At 38.5% G+C, this 17275-nt stretch overlaps 1 protein-coding gene and 1 pseudogene across 5 annotated transcripts in view; one reads left to right on the forward strand and one right to left on the reverse strand.

Annotated features, from left to right (window-relative positions):
• Positions 1-17275, reverse strand: part of CNNM2 (cyclin and CBS domain divalent metal cation transport mediator 2) — a 143333-nt gene that overhangs the window by 62630 nt on the left and 63428 nt on the right. The gene's annotated exons all lie outside the window — the stretch shown is intronic.
• LOC132350579 (ubiquitin-ribosomal protein eS31 fusion protein-like) lies at positions 16626-17066 on the forward strand (annotated as a pseudogene).

Genomic DNA, 17275 nt, shown 5'->3' on the forward strand with positions numbered 1-17275 from the left:
GGGAAGACCTCACATGCCGCAGAGCAACTAAGCCCACGAGCCACAACTACTGAACCTGTGCTCCAGAGCCCACGAGCCACAACTACTGAGCCCACGTGCTACAACTACTGAAGCCCGCGTGCCTAGAGCCCGTGCTCCGCAACAAGAGAAGCCACCGCAATGAGAAGCCTGCATGCTGCAATGAAGAGTAGCCCCCGCTCACCGCAACTAGAGAAAGCCTACACACAGCAACGGACACCCAATGCAGCCAAAAATAAATAAATTTTTTTAAAAAAAAGAAATCTAATGGGACTGCCAAGAAAAGTAAGCATATCCTTCTTGCTTAATATTGTAGCTTTCTTTATCTCTGGATGAAATACATTACATTGATTAGAAACTTCATACAGGATTACACAATGGTACCTTTCATCTATACTATATGGGCCTTTTTCCTGAACTGCTTTTTCATAGAAATTATGCTTTACAAATATTTAAAACAGACAATTTAAATACAGCTGGTCTATAGCATGTGAAATTTACATTTTAGATGCTGCACGCATAAATATTAAAACCAAAACACTAGACTTCACATCTGTTTTTCCATTATATTTAAATTGTTCATCGGAATTTGAAACAAGCTTTTACATACACTCAGTATCTAAATTATAAGCAGGTTGTATTCCTATGTTTCTAAATCAGAAATAAAATTTCCCACAGGAATACTGTCATAAATTGTGATAAGATTTTTCATAAAAACCTGTTTATTAGAGTTGCTAAAATCTACTATGTAAAATACAGTATTGGACTCAGCAATAATATTGAGTCAATAAAATTCTGTGGGCTTAGTAACCTAAGCATTAATTGTGATAAAATGGAACATTATTTTTAATACTTAGCAAAGGCATTATTTTTTAAGATCTTTTAAAAATATTTTGACTTTTGTTCCCCCTTCACACTCATTTTTTTTTCCCAATCTAATTATAGTCTTAATGCTTTGAAGAAGAAATACAAATAAATTCAGGGATACCTTGGAAGAATAATAGGTTATACAGCAAGTGCTAACTGAGATAATCTCAAACTGATGAGCTTACAGGTCAGCTTTATTTATTTATTTTTTAACATCTTTATTGGAGTATAATTGCTCTACAATCGTGTGTTAATTTCTGCTGTATAACAAAGTGAATCAGCTATACATATACACACATCCCCATATCTCTTCCCTCTTGTGTCTCCCTCCCTCCCACCCTCCCTATTCCACCCCTCTAGGTGGTGACAAAGCACCGAGCTGATCTCCCTGTGCTATGCGGCTGCTTCCCACTAGCTATCGGTTTTACGTTTGGTAGTTCACACTCATTTTTAAATTGATTTGATGAGGTCCTCAATGTCTATAATGTCAATGCTAAGAAAAAACAAAGAAAGTAGTAAACTAACACAATAGCAGTTAATTGGAAAAAACATAAATAATATTATTTCCTTCACAGGGAAAAAGCAAAGTAAGTTGAAACTTTAGAATCACAACTTTTCTTCTTTACCCCTTCTGCTATGGCTATGACCACATGGCAAGAAGATAACAAAACTGAAGAATGTGCATAAGCACATGGTGGTAATGTTCATGCAAGGTGTTCATGAGTCATGCGCTTCCTGTATTTCAGAGTGCCTGTACTATATTTCTTCAATGGTATTTCAAATTCAAACATAAAAATCTATCTTCTATTTGGGGGTACAGAAAATATCAGTGGATTCATTGTATATGGTCAGATAAACAATTATTTACTATCATGAAAACACTCATTTTCTGGGCTTCCCTGGTGGCACAGTGGTTAAGAGTCCACCTGCCAATGCAGGGGACACGGGTTCGAGCCCTGGTCCAGGAAGATCCCACATGCTGTGGAGCAGCTAAGCCTGTGCACCACGACTACTGGGCTTGCGCTCTGAAGCCCATAAGCCACTACTACTGAGCCCGCGCACTGCAATTACTGAAGCCTGCGCACCTAGAGCCCGTGCTCCGTGACAAGAGAAGCCACCGCAATGAGAAGCCCGCGCACCGCAGCGAAGAGTAGCTCCCGCTCGCCGCAACTAAAGAAAGCCTGCGCGCAGCAACGAAGACCCAACACAGCCAAAAATAAATAAAGATAAAATAAATTTAAAAAGAAAAACAACAAAAAAAGAACACTCATTCTCCTTACTTTCAAGAAGACATTTATTTACCTCATCTACATTTCCAGATGCTCCGTGAGGTTTTTCACTCAGGTGACAAAAAGACTTTTCATCTCTGTTCTTTAAGAAATATTTGGCTTCAAAATGAAGAACAAACATACATCAACGTAACCTGAAATCTAGTCATTCCTTTCCCCTGGACCTCCACTGGCATTAAGTAACTTGGATTTGCCTTGTAATAACAGGTTACTGAGGGAATATGGTGCGCAATGTTCCTTAACTGAAGGATCAGCTCTCCAGGCCAGGAGCGCACGGCTCCTAACAGGGCTTGTTTGCACAATCTGCTCCCTTTGCCCTGTGAACCTATGGCTACTGCAGCCCTCCCAATCACTTCCCTACAACATGCCTTAGCAAATGCTCAACCTCACTTTTACTTTCTCTTTTCCCACTACCTTAACTTTTACAGCTTATCCTAAATGGATCATTTGGTCATTCTGTTTCTTTATACTTTACTACCTGTTTTCGTGAGTGGGCCCTACAACTAGAAAATACCCCTCATGAACAAGGACTCACCTGAAGCTATCATCCAAATTTAAATGTTTCAATATTCAGACAAAGGTGTTATTTTTCCAAATAGTTAGACTAGAAATCCAGCACTGTGCTGTTTATTTCTTTTGCAATGGAGAGATATGGGGTCTAATTCCCTTCCTCTTGGGTCTGGGCTGACCCTACTGACTTACCAGTAACCAAAAGAATGAGCGGAACTGATGCAATTTCTGAGACTAGGTCAGATGAACCCTAGCAGTTTCCTCTGGTTCTCTAGGGATGCTTGATCTCTGGACAGGCCATCTCCAAAAGTTCCCTGTGCAGACTCTCCCTCTCAGAATGCAGCCAGCAGGCATACAGATTCAAGTACATAGAGAGGCCATGTATAAGTGCTCCAGTCAGCAGTTTCAGCTGAGCAGAGCCTTCAAGTCACCTCAGCCTGGACACTAGACACGTGAGTAAAGAAGTCTCCAGATGATTCTGGCCTCCAGCTGTTTGACTCTGCCTTTCAAGTCTTCTCAGCTAAAACCCTAGACTTCGGAGTACAGAGCAAGCCATCCCTGTTATGCCCTGTCTGAAATCCACAGAATCTGTGGGTATGATAAAATGATTATTTTTAAACCACTATCATTTGAGGGTACTTTGTTACACGCCAACCAATAACTGTAACAGAGTTCCCACAGTTAATGAATTCCAGAAAGAAAATAGAGAAAACAGAAGAAAACTAGCAAAGTAGTATTTAGAAAGAACATGCATCTTCAAATTAAAATGGCCTACCAATGGCAAATACAACAAATTTAAAAGATTTATGTCAAGATATATTGCAGTCTTTCAAAGATCAAGTATAAAATCAGTCCTCTACTTTGGAACAAGAATTAGGATAAGACTGGCCTCCTCACCATTAAGACTGGATGCTAGCAGGGCTTCCCTGGTGGTGCAGTGGTTAAGAATCCACCTGCCAATGAAGGGGACATAGGTTTGAGCCCTGGTCCGGGAGATCCCAAATGCCGTGGAGCAACTAAGCCCGTGTGCCACAACTACTGAGCCCATGCACCTAGAGCCCATGCTCTACAACGAGAAGCCACCGCAATGAGAAGCCTGAGCACCATAACGAAGAGTAGACCCCACTCACCGCAACTAGAGAAAGCCTGCGCACAGCAACAAAGACCCAACACAGCCAAAAATAAATTAAATTAAATTTTAAAAAAGACTGGATGCTAGCAGACAATAAAGCAATCCATCAAAAGTCTCAGGGAAAATTTTTTCAACCTAGAATTCCACACCCAACTAGCCATTACATGTACAGGCTGAATAAAAGGACTCAAAGTGTACTTTCTTCACATCTTTCAATAAGATGGTCCTTAAGGATATGTTCCATCATTATCAGGGAGTATGTCAAGAAAGGAAGAAATACAGGATTCAGGAAACAATCTAGGAAAGCAATAATGGGAATTCACAGGGCGATAACTAGAAATAAATGCCTAAAGAGTAATCAATCTACTCTGGAGCAACAATGGGCTCCGGGGAGGTTTCAGGGAGGGAGGGAGACTAGAACTCAGTAGACTGTATAATAAAATGGAGAGTTTGAAAATAATTGACAATATAATAAAGGCAAGCACCTCAAAGAACAAGAAAAGCAGAAAAAAAGACACTATACAGGGTTTCCCTGGTGGCGCAGTGGTTAAGAATCCGCCTGCCAACGCAGGGGACACGGGTTTGAGCCCTGGTCCGGGAAGATCCCACATACCGCAGATCAACTAAGCCCACGCGCTACAACTACTGAGCCTGCGCTCTAGAGCCCGCGAGCCACAACTACTGAGCCCGCACGCCTAGAGCCCGTGCTCTGCAACAAGAGAAGCCAACGCAATGAGAAGCCCGCACACCACAATGAAGAGTAGCCCCCACTCGCCGCAACTAGAGAAAGCCCGCGCACAGCAACGAAGACCCAACTCAGCCAAAAATAAAATAAATAAGACACTATACAAGAGAGGAAATGTAATCAAGGTACAGTACTAGGATGAGAAGTGAACAGTATTTATATATAGTCATAATAATATAAGTGATTTATTGATTTGTATATAGGTTGAATCTAAGACAACCACAGTTACCTTACAGACTGAAATAAAAATCTCACCAGCTTTGATTATATTGATAAAAGTCCTTTACTTTTAATAACAAAAAGTAAAAAGATGTCACAAATTGGAATTATAAGAGGGAAGATAAAAAAAGGTAGAGGCACTACTGTTCTAACTATTGAAAACAGAAAAAAATAACAGATAAAACCAAACTTTAGTTTTTTGAAAAGGTCAAAAAAATTGCTAAATCTCTAGCAAGTGTAACAAAGAGAAAAACATAACACAAATTTTATCAGGAATGAAAAGAGGGAATTTCATTACAGACATTAAAAAGTTAATAAGACATTAAAAGAAGAGAATACTACAGGGCTTCCCTGGTGGTGCAGTGGTTGAGAATCTGCCTGCCAATGCAGGGGACACAGGTTCGAGCCCTGGTCTGGGAAGATCCCACATGCCACGGAGCAACTGGGCCCGTGAGCCACAATTACTGAGCCTGCGCATCTGGAGCCTGTGCTCCGCAACAGGAGAGGCCACGATGGTGAGAGGCCCGCGCACTGTGATGAAGAGTGGTCCCCACTTGCCACAACTAGAGAAAGCCCTCACACAGAAACAAAGACCCAATACAGTCATAAATAAATAAATAAATAAATAAATACATACATACATACATAAAAGAACGTGAATTTCTTAAAAAAAATAAAAAAAATAAAACGTAGGACCAAATAATTAAAAAAAAAAAAAAAAAAGAAGAGAATACTACAAACAATGCTACAACACATAAATTCAACAATTTATGTGAAAGGGGCCAATTCCTTAAACTCCAAACTAGCAAAATTTATCCAAGATGAAATAAATAACCTGAACATTTAACAAAATTTAATTGTAGATAAAAACCTTCTGTCTTTATCTCTTTATCACAGATATAGAGAACTAGTGGTTACCAGTGGGGAGAGGGTAGTGAGGAAGGGGCAATATAGGGGTAGGGAATTAAGAGGTACAAACTATTAGGTATAAAATAAGCTACAGAGCTTCCCTGGTGGCGCAGTAGTTAAGAATCCGCCTGCCAACGCAGGGGACATGGGTTCGAGCCCTGTTCTGGGAAAATCCCACATGCTGCGGAGCAACTAGGCCCGTGCACCACAACTACTGAGTCTGTGAGTCACAACTACTGAAGCCCATGCACCTAGAACCCATGCTCTGCAACGAGAAGCCACTGCAATGAGAAGCCCACGCACTGCAACGAAGAGTAGCCCCTGCTCGCCGCAACTAGAAAAAGCCTGTGCACAGCAACAAAGACCCAATGCAGCCAAAAATAAATAAATAAAATAAACTTTAAATAAATAAAATACACTACAAAGACATACTGTATAACATGGGGAATGTAGCCAATATTTTACAGTATCTATAAATGGAGGATAACCTTTAAAAATTGTGAATCACTATATTATACACCTGTAACTTATAAAATATTATATAGCAACTATACTTCAGTTAAAAAAAAACAACAACAACCTTCTGGGGAAAAAATCTCCAGGCCCCTATGATTTCACTGGTGAATTCTACCAAACGTTTAAAAAAGAAGTAACACTAAATATATATAAAGGAGTAACACTAAATATATATAATCTCTACAGAAAATATAAGAGGTAGGTACACTTCCCATCTTATGAGACCAGCATCAACCTGATTCCAAAGCCAGACCAAAACTAAAGGAAAACTACAGACCAGTATCCCTTCCTTATAAACTTATATGCAAAATTCCTCAACATAATACAGCCAGCCTTCTTTATCGGTGGGTTCCACATCTGAATTCAATTAACTGTGGATCAAAGATTTCAGGAGAATTCTATCAAACATTTAGAGAAGAGCTAACACCTATCCTTCTCAAACTCTTCCAAAATATAGCAGAGGAAGGAACACTCCCCAACTCATTCTACAAGGCCACCATCAACCTGATACCAAAACCAGACAAAGATTTCACAAAGAAAGAAAACTACAGGCCAATATCACTGATGAACATAGATGCAAAAATCCTCAACAATATACTAGCAAACAGAATCCAACAGCACATTAAAAGGATCATACACCATGATCAAGTGGGGTTTATCCCAGGAATGCAAGGATTCTTCAATATGTGTAAATCAATCAATGTGGTACACCATATTAACAAATTGAAGGAGAAAAACCATATGATCATCTCAATAGATGCAGAGAAAGCTTTTGACAAAATTCAACACCCATTTATGATAAAAACCCTCCAGAAGTAGGCATAGAGGGAACTTTCCTCAACATAATAAAGGCCATATATGACAAACCCACAGCCAACATCATCCTCAATGGTGAAAAACTGAAAGCATTTCCTCTAAGATCAGGAACAAGACACAGTTGCCCACTCTCACCACTATTATTCAACATAGTTTTGGAAGTTTTAGCCACAGCAATCAGAATAAAAAGAAATAAAAGGAATCCAAATCGGAAAAGAAGATGTAAAGCTGTCACTGTTTGCAGATGACAAGATACTATACATAAAGAATCCTAAAGATGCTACCAGAAAACTACTAGAGCTAATCAATGAATTTGGTAAAGTAGCAGGATACAAAATTAATGCACAGAAATCTCTTGCATTCCTATACACTAATGATGAAAAATCTGAAAGTGAAATTAGGAAAACACTCCCATTTACCATTGCAACAAAAAGAATAAAATATCTAGGAATAAACCTACCTAAGGAGACAAAAGACCTGTATGCAGAAAATTATAAGACACTGATGAAAGAAATTAAAGATGATATAAATAGATGGAGAGATATACCATGTTCTTGATTGGAAGAATCAACATTGTGAAAATGACTATACTACCCAAAGCAATCTACAGATTCAATGCAATCCCTAACAAACCAGCAATGGCATTTTTCACAGAACTAGAACAAAAAATTTCACAATTTGTATGGAAACACAAAAGACCCCGAATAGCCAAACCAATCTTGAGAAAGAAAAACAGAGCTGGAGGAATCAGGCTCCCTGACTTCAGACTATACTACAAAGCTATATTAATCAAGACAGTATGGTTCTGGCACAAAAACAGAAATATAGATCAATGGAACAGGACAGAAAGCCCAGAGATAAACCCACGCACCTATGGTCACCTTATCTTTGATAAAGGAGGCAAGAATATACAATGGAGGAAAGACAGCCTCTTCAATAAGTGGTGCTGGGAAAACTGGACAGCTACATATAAAAGAATGAAATTAGAACACTCCCTAACACCATACACAAAAATAAACTCAAAATGGATTAAAGACCTAAATGTAAGGCCGGACACTATCAAACTCTTAGAGGAAAACATAGGCAGAACACTCTACGACATAAATCACAGCAAGATCCTTTTTGACCCACCTCCTAGAGAAAGGGAAATAAAACCAAAAATAAACAAATGGGACCTAATGAAACTTAAAAGCTTTTGCACAGCAAAGGAAACCATAAACAAGACGAAAAGACAACCCTCAGAATGGGAGAAAATACTTGCAAATGAAGCAACTGACAAAGGATTAATCTCCAAAATTTACAAGCAGCTCATGCAGCTCAATATCAAAAAAAACAAACAACCCGATCCAAAAATGGGCAGAAGACCTAAATAGACATTTCTCCAAAGAAGATATACAGATTGCCAACAAACACATGAAAGAATGCTCAACATCATTAATCATTAGAGAAATGCAAATCAAAACTACAATGAGATATCATCTCACACCAGTCAGAATGGCCATCATCAAAAGATCTACAAACAATAAATGCTGGAGAGGGTGTGGAGAAAAGGGAACCCTCTTTCACTGTTGGTGGGAATGTAAATTGATACAGCCACTATGGAGAACAGTATAGAGGTTCCTTAAAAAACTAAAAATAGAACTACCATACAACCCAGCAATCCCACTACTGGGCATATACCCAGAGAAAACCATAATTCAAAAAGAGTCATGTTCCACAATGTTCATTGCAGCTCTATTTACGATAGCCAGGACATGGAAGCAACCTAAGTGTCCATCAACAGATGAATGGATAAAGAAGATGTGGCACATATATACAATGGAATATTACTCAGCCATAAAAAGAAACGAAATTGAGTTATTTGTAGTGAGGTGGATGGACCTAGAGTCTGTCATACAGAGTGAAGTAAGTCAGAAAGAGGAAAACAAATACTGTATGCTAACACATATATATGGAATCTTAAAAAAAAAAAAGAAAAGAAAAATAATGGTCATGAAGAACCTAGGAGCAAGATGGGAATAAACACACAGACCTACTAGAGAATGGACTTGAGGCTATGGGGAGGGGAAGGGTAAGCTGGGACAAAGTGAGAGAGTGGCATGGACATAAATACAGTAACAAATTGTAAAATAGATAGCTAGTGGGAAGCAGCCGCATAGCACAGGGAGATCAGCTCGGTGCTTTGTGACCACCTAGAGGGGTGGGGTAGGGAGGGTGGGAGGGAGGGAGACTCAAGAGGGAAGAGATATGGGGACACATGTATATGTATAACTGATTCACTTTGTTTTAAAGCAGAAACTAACACACCATTGTAAAGCAATTATACTCCAATAAAGATGTTAAAAAAAAAGATTTCAGGAAAAGAAAAGCAAAAAAATAATAAAACTTCAATTTCCTTCACACAGGCAACTATTTACACAGTATTTGCACTATATTTAAACTACTTATATAACATTTATATTGTATTAGGTATTATAAGTAATCTAGAGATGATATAAAATATAAGGGAGAATGGCATAGGTTATATGCAAATACTACACCATTTTATATAAGGGACTTGAGCATCCTAGGATTTTGGTATCCGTCGGGGTCTTGGAACCAATCCCCTGAGGATACCAAGGAATGACTGAATTAACAAATGTCTAGCCAAACCAGACCAATAATCTACTCTGGCCATTGGAAATGTATGAAACACACCATCCTATATGGTGTGTTTCTACTATATAAGTTTTTTAATGCACACAATTAGTAATTATCAAAAATCCAAATACTATGGTAAGCTCAAAGGGGAGTATGCATTCATTCAATTAACAGTTTCTGAATATCAAGTTCTATAAGTCAGTTACAAATAAGCCAAGGACAATGTCCTAGAAGAACTGACCACCTAGAAAGGAGATACAGAAACCTGTGTTATACAGTCATCTTTTGGTATGGGGGTGGGGTCGGTTCCAGCACACCACCCCCCATACCAAAGTCCAGGAATGCTCAACTCCCTCATACAAAATGGCACAGTATTTGCATATAACCTAAGCACATCCTCCCCAATACTCTGTATCATCTCTAGATTATTTATAATACCTAATACATGTAAATGCTATGTAAACAGATGTAAATACAATATAAATGCTATGTAAATAGTTGCTAGCAAGCAGCAAAAATAAGTTTTGTTTCTTGGAAATTTCTGGAAATTTTTTGAATACTTTATACCCACCAGTTTGTTGCATACACGGATGGGGGACACGTGGATTACCCATCTGCCACTATCAAAAATCCCACCTGGGGTACATATACCTGGGAGTGTGTAATTATGATCCCCATTTTCTAGATCAGGGAACTGAAGGTTGGAGAGATCAACTAGATCTGCTCTAGATAGATTCCACAGCTGGAAAATGAGAGTGCCAAGGTTCAAATCCAGGGCCTGTGCTATTAAGTACTGTGATTATGATGTGGCAGGCAAGAGAATCAGGGATGGGCAAGGAATCACACTCCCACTCACAACTAGGTAGACAGTGCACAGCTCAACCTCCCAGCCTTCCCCTGACACATACTCCCCCCTCCCATTCATTAGCACCCAAACAGAAAGGCAGAAAGGAATTGGAGCTGCTCCTCATAAAGGATGCCCCCAACTGAGGTGGGTACCAGAGCACAGTCTTTGGCAGGTATGTTTATTTTGGAAGAAGAATGCCAAGGGACACAATTTCTGCCTTCAGAAAGCTTAGTCTAGTTTATACCCAAAGATCATGTCCTCAAATTGTCCGCAAATATGTGGTGTGCTCAGGGATTGTAATACATGTGCACATACACATCAGTGTGTGTATAGTAGATATAATAGTCATGTAAGTGCACATGTATATGGAGAACAGTATAGATTTTCTCTAAAAAAAAATCCTAGTAGCGCCATTCTACTTAATAATGTAATACTTCATAGCTGAGCTAAATGGACTCTCACCCTAGCTAGGAGAATTTTTTTTTTTAAAGTTTACTATGAGTATAACCAAGACTTTAAGGGTTACTGGTTAAACTATTAAGAACTCTTTCAAAGTAGCCTCAAGCACTTAGAAGTATCCATTTACATGCAAAACCGAGGCTCAGGTAATTGCAAATTCCTTAAGGATCATGCTAGGTAACATGTGATTTACGTTTTATGTACATATACATATACACACAAATGACAATATAACATTGCTTGAAAAATACTGTGTTTCATGGAGGCTAAACAATATGTTACTAAATAACCAAGATATCACTGAAGATATCAAAGAAGAAATCAAAAAATACCTAGAGACAAATGACAATGAAAACACGATGACCCAAAACCTATGGGATGCAGCAAAAACAGTTCTAAGAGGGAAGTTTATAGCTATACAAGCCTACCTAAAGAAACAAGAAAAATCTCAAGTAAACAATCTAACCTTACACCTAAAGGAACTAGAGAAAGAAGAACAAACAAAATCCAAAGTTAGCAGAAGGAAAGAAATCATAAATATCAGAGCAGAAATAAATGAAATAGAAACAAAGAAAACAATAGCAAAGATCAATAAAACTAAAAGCTGGTTCTTTGAGAAGATAAACAAAATTGATAAGCCATTAGCCAGACTCATCAAGAAAAAGAGGGAGAGGACTCAAATCAATAAAATCAGAAATGAAAAAGGAGAAGTTACAACAGACACCGCAGAAATACAAAGCATCCTAAGAGACTACTACAAGCAACTCTATGCCAACAAAATGGACAACCTGGAAGAAATGGACACATTCTTAGAAAGGTATAACCTTCCAAGACTGAACCAGGAAGAAACAGAAAATATGAACAGACCAATCACAAGTAATGAAATTGAAACTGTGATTAAAAATCTTCCAACAAACAAAAGTCCAGGACCAGATGGCTTCACAGGTGAATTCTATCAAACATTTAGAGAAGAGCTAACACCTATCCTTCTCAAACTCTTCCAAAAAATTGCAGAAGAAGGAACACTCCAAAACTCATTCTATGAGGCCACCATCACCCTGATACCAAAACCAGACAAAGACTCTACAAAAAAAGAAAATTACAGACCAATATCACTATGAATATAGATGCAAAAATCCTCAACAAAATACTAGCAAACAGAATCCAACAACACATTAAAAGGATCATACACCATGATCAAGTGGGATTTATCCCAGGGATGCAAGGATTCTTCAATATACACAAATCAATCAATGTGATACACCACATTAACAAACTGAAGAATAAAAACCATATGATCATCTCAATAGATGCAGAAAAAGCTTTTGACAAAATTCAACACCCATTTATGATAAAAACTCTCTAGAAAGTGGGCATAGAGGGAACCTACCTCAACATAATAAAGGCCATATATGACAAACCCACAGCAAACATCATTCTCAATGGTGAAAAACTGAAAGCACTTCCTCTAAGATCAGGAACGAGACAACGATGTCCACTCTCACCACTATTATTCAACATAGTTCTGGAAGTCCTAGCCACGGCAATCAGAGAAGAAAAAGAAATACAAAGAATACAAATTGGAAAAGAAGAAGTAAAACTGTCACTGTTTGCAGATGACATGATACTATACATAGAGAATCCTAAAACTGCCACCAGAAAACTGCTAGAGCTAATTAATGAATTTGGTAAAGTTGTAGGATACAAAATTAATGCACAGAAATCTCTTGCATGCCTATACACTAATGATGAAAAATCTGAAAGTGAAATTAAGAAAACACTCCCATTTACCATTGCAACAAAAAGAATAAAATACCTAGGAATAAACCTACCTAGGGAGACAAAAGACCTGTATGCAGAAAACTATAAGACACTGATGAAAGAAATTAAAGATGATACCAACAGATGGAGAGATATATCATGTTCTTGGATTGGAAGAATCAACATTGTGAAAATGACTATACTACCCAAAGCAATCTACAGATTCAGTGCAATCCCTATCAAATTACCAATGGCATTTTTTACAGAACTAGAACAAATCATCTTAAAATTTGTATGGAAACACAAAAGACCCCGAATAGCTAAAGCAGTCTTGAGGGAAAAAAACAGAGCTGGAGGAATCAGACTCCCTGACTTCAGACTATACTACAAAGCTACAGTAATCAAGACAATATGGTACTGGCACAAAAACAGAAACATATCAATGGAACAAGGTAGAAAACCCAGAGATAAACCCACGCACCTATGGTCAACTAATCTATGACAAAGGAGGCAAAGATATACAATGGAGAAAAGACAGTCTCTTCAATAAGTGGTGCTGGGAAAACTGGACAGCTACATGTAAAAGAATGAAATTAGAATACTCCCTAACACCATACACAAAAATAAACTCAAAATGGATTAGAGACCTAAATGTAAGACCGGACACTATGAAACTCTTAGAGGAAAACATAGGAAGAACACTCTTTGACATAAATCACAGCAAGATCTTTTTTGATCCACCTCCTAGAGTAATGGAAATAAAAACAAAAATAAACAAATGGGACCTAATGAAACTTAAAAGCTTTTGCACAGCAAAGGAAACCATAAACAGGACGAAAAGACAACCCTCAGAATGGGAGAAAATATTTGCAAACGAATCAACAGACAAAGGATTAATCTCCAAAATATATAAACAGCTCATTCAGCTCAATATTAAACAAACACCCCAATCCAAAAATGGGCAGAAGACCTAAATAGACATTTCTCCAAAGAAGACATACAGATGGCCACGAAGCACATGAAAAGATGCTCAACATCACTAATTATTAGAGAAATGCAAATCAAAACTACAATGAGGTATCACCTCACACCAGTTAGAATGGGCATCATCAGAAAATCTACAAACAACAAATGCTGGAGAGGGTGTGGAGAAAAGGAAACCCTCTTGCACTGTTGGTGGGAATGTAAGTTGATACAGCCACTATGGAGAACAATATGGAGGTTCCTTAAAAAACTAAAAATAGAATTACCATATGACCCAGCAATCCCACTACTGGGCATATACCCAGAGAAAACCATAATTCAAAAAGAGTCATGTTCCACAATGTTCATTGCAGCTCTATTTACAATAGCCAGGTCATGGAAGCAACCTAAATGCCCATCAACAGACGAATGGATAAAGAAGTTGTGGTACATATATACAATGGAATATTACTCAGCCATAAAAAGGAACGAAATTGAGTCATTTGTTGAGACATGGATGGATCTAGAGACTGTCATACAGAGTGAAGTAAGTCAGAAAGAGAAAAACAAATATCGTATATTAATGCATGTATGTGGAACCTAGAAAAATGGTACAGATGAACCGGGTTGCAGGGCAGAAGTTGAGACACAGATGTAGAGAAGAAACGTATGGACACCAAGGGGCGAAAACTGCAGTGGGGTGGGGATGGTGGTGTGCTGAATTGGGCGATTGGGATTGACATTTATATACTGATGTGTATAAAATTGATGACTGATTAAAAAAATAAAAATAAAAACAAATAAAAAAAATTTTTTTAAAAAGAAAAGTACTGGGCTTCCCTGGTGGCGCAGTGGTTGAGAATCTGCCTGCTAATGCAGGGGACATGGGTTCGAGCCCTGGTCTGGGAAGATCCCACATGCCGCGGGGCAACTAGGCCCGTGAGCCACAGCTACTGAGCCTGCGCGTCTGGAGCCTGTGCTCCGCAACAAGAGAGGCCGCGATAGTGAGAGGCCCGCGCACCGCGATGAAGAGTGGCCCCCGCTTGCCGCAACTAGAGAAAGCCCTCGCACAGAAACGAAGACCCAACACAGCCATAAATAAATAAATTAATTAATTAATTAAAAAAAAAAAAAAAAGAAAAGTACTGTGTTTAAGATTTTAAGCTAGTTTAGACTGGCCCTCCCTCTACTCCCTCAAGTTAGTATGGCTTTACTACATATGATGGAATTTAAGAAATAAAGTAATGAAAATTCTAAGAGCTAAGCAAACCAATTAGGAAAAAGTGGCATAACAGCATAATGGAAAAAGTTAGATGTCACAGTTCAAATCCTGAGACCGTATACCACAATTTTAAAAGGAAGTAACCCAAAAGAATAAAAATATCCATTTTAATCAATGTCTTATTTTCTTCAATTATTTCTATCCCATTTTAGCTAGAAAGGATTTCATGAGGGAGAAGAGTAAACAAAGAGGGCACACTCTTTCGAAATTACAAATTTCCTAGGACCACAATGGAAAATATAAAAAGTTGGGTCTAAAGGGGTTCAGAACAAGCCTCCCAAAAATGTGCCATTTTTGCATGAGGCAATTGAGCTAAAGGTAATCAAGATCCTGCAGGTTCAGGAGAAACCTCTATCCCTCCCTTAACTACCTAGAAGAATTTATATTGGAGATTTTTTTTAGAAAAGGTTATTATCTGAGAAATTTTATCTAAGGGGCCCCATCCACATGGCGAACAAACATCTAATCACCAAATGTCTGCTCTTCTTGTCTTGTAAATGACCGTCCTGTCCTTGGAGGCCCCAGACCCTTATCCCATTCCTTAGTTCAGGATGGCATGTATACTTCATTTTACCTTTCTGTCTCTCAATCTCTCAGGTATATGCAGTTCCCATACATAACAAATATTTTTCTTCCAGTTTTAATGACATATACTTGACACACATACAGCACCGTGTAAGTTTAAGATGTACAGTATAATGATTTGACAGCATGAAATGATTATCACAAGATTAGTGAGCATCCACCATCTCATATAGATACAAATTAAAGAAACAGAAAAAGTTTTTTTCCTTGTGATGAGAATTCTTGATAGTAAATCCTAACAAGTTTCATATGTAACACACAGCAATGTTAATTATATTTATCATGTTGTACATTACATCCCTAGTACTTATTTTTCTGATAACTGGAAGTTTCTACCTTTTGATTGCCCTCATCCAATTCCTCGTCCCTCTCCCTCCCACCTCTGGTAACCACAAATCTGATCTCTTTTTCTATGAATTTGTTTGTTTCTGAAATATAGTTGACCTAGGAACTAACATAGTTTAATATTACACAATAGTGATTTGATAATTCTAGACATTTCAAAAGGATCACCACAATAAATCGTTATGATCTGTCACCATACAAAGATTTACATATATTCCCACACTGTACATTTCAAACCCGTGACTCATTTATTTTGCATCTGGACGTTTGTACCTGTTAATATCCCTTACCTATTTCTCTCCTCCCCACATCCCCATCCCATCCGGCAAACCAAAATTAAATGTGATTTTCTCCTGTTGATCTGACTCATGTCAATTTAATTCTTAGACCAGCCAGAAGAACCTAGAAGGGTAGAGGAGAGTTTTCTTCCTTCCTGACGGTCTCAGTCTTGAAAAGACAGAGATCTTGTCTTACTCTCCAACAATAATGCAAATTCTCCATCTAGTTGGAGGATGGGGTAAAAGAAACAAGAAGGTACATTTCTGCAAAGATCTTTAAAGTTCCATATCCTCAAACAACCATTCAAGGCATGCACATTAAGGAAGGGACAAAGACATTCCCTCACACCTCACAAATCAAAAAGCGGGAAGGGTTAGAAAGAGGACCAAGATTACACTAAAGAGGCTTTCGAATCTGCCATCCACAGAGGAACTGCAGCCAAGATGCAGATTATTGTGATGACCATCACTCTGGAGGTTGAACCCTGGGATACAATAGAAAATGTAAAGGCCAAGATCCAGGATAAGAAAGGAATTCCTCCTGATCAGCAAAGACTTCTTTGCTGGCTAGCAACTGCAAGATGGACTTTGCCTACAACATTCAAAGGAGTCCACTCTTCATCTGTGTGGAGACTTCGTGGTGGTGCTAAGAAAAGGAAGAAGTCTTATACCACTCCCAAAAAGAGCAAGCATAAGAGAAAGAAGGCTAAGCTGGCTGTCCTGAAATACCGTAAGGTGGATGAGAATGGTAAAATCAGCCACCTCCGCAGGGAGTGCCCTTCAGATGAATGGGGTGCTGGAGTTTCCACGGCCAGCCACTTTGACAGACGCTATTGTGGCAAATGTGATCTAATCTATTGTTTCAAGAAACCGGAAGACAAGTAATTGTACACTGATTAACGAAAGACATGAGCTAATAAACTAAAAAAGAAAAATTTACACAAAAGAAACCCAGTATGAAGTTTCGGTGAGGAGTGTTCTAGATTAGGAATTGGGCTTGTTCTCTCCTTACCCCCCTCACTGGCCTTGTGCCCTGTCCACCTGAAAGCCCAATGGACATGAAATGTAAGGGGCTGTGATGACTGCTATTATAA

This window comes from Balaenoptera ricei, chromosome 16, assembly GCF_028023285.1.
Source record: "Balaenoptera ricei isolate mBalRic1 chromosome 16, mBalRic1.hap2, whole genome shotgun sequence".
Lineage (NCBI taxonomy): Eukaryota > Metazoa > Chordata > Mammalia > Artiodactyla > Balaenopteridae > Balaenoptera > Balaenoptera ricei.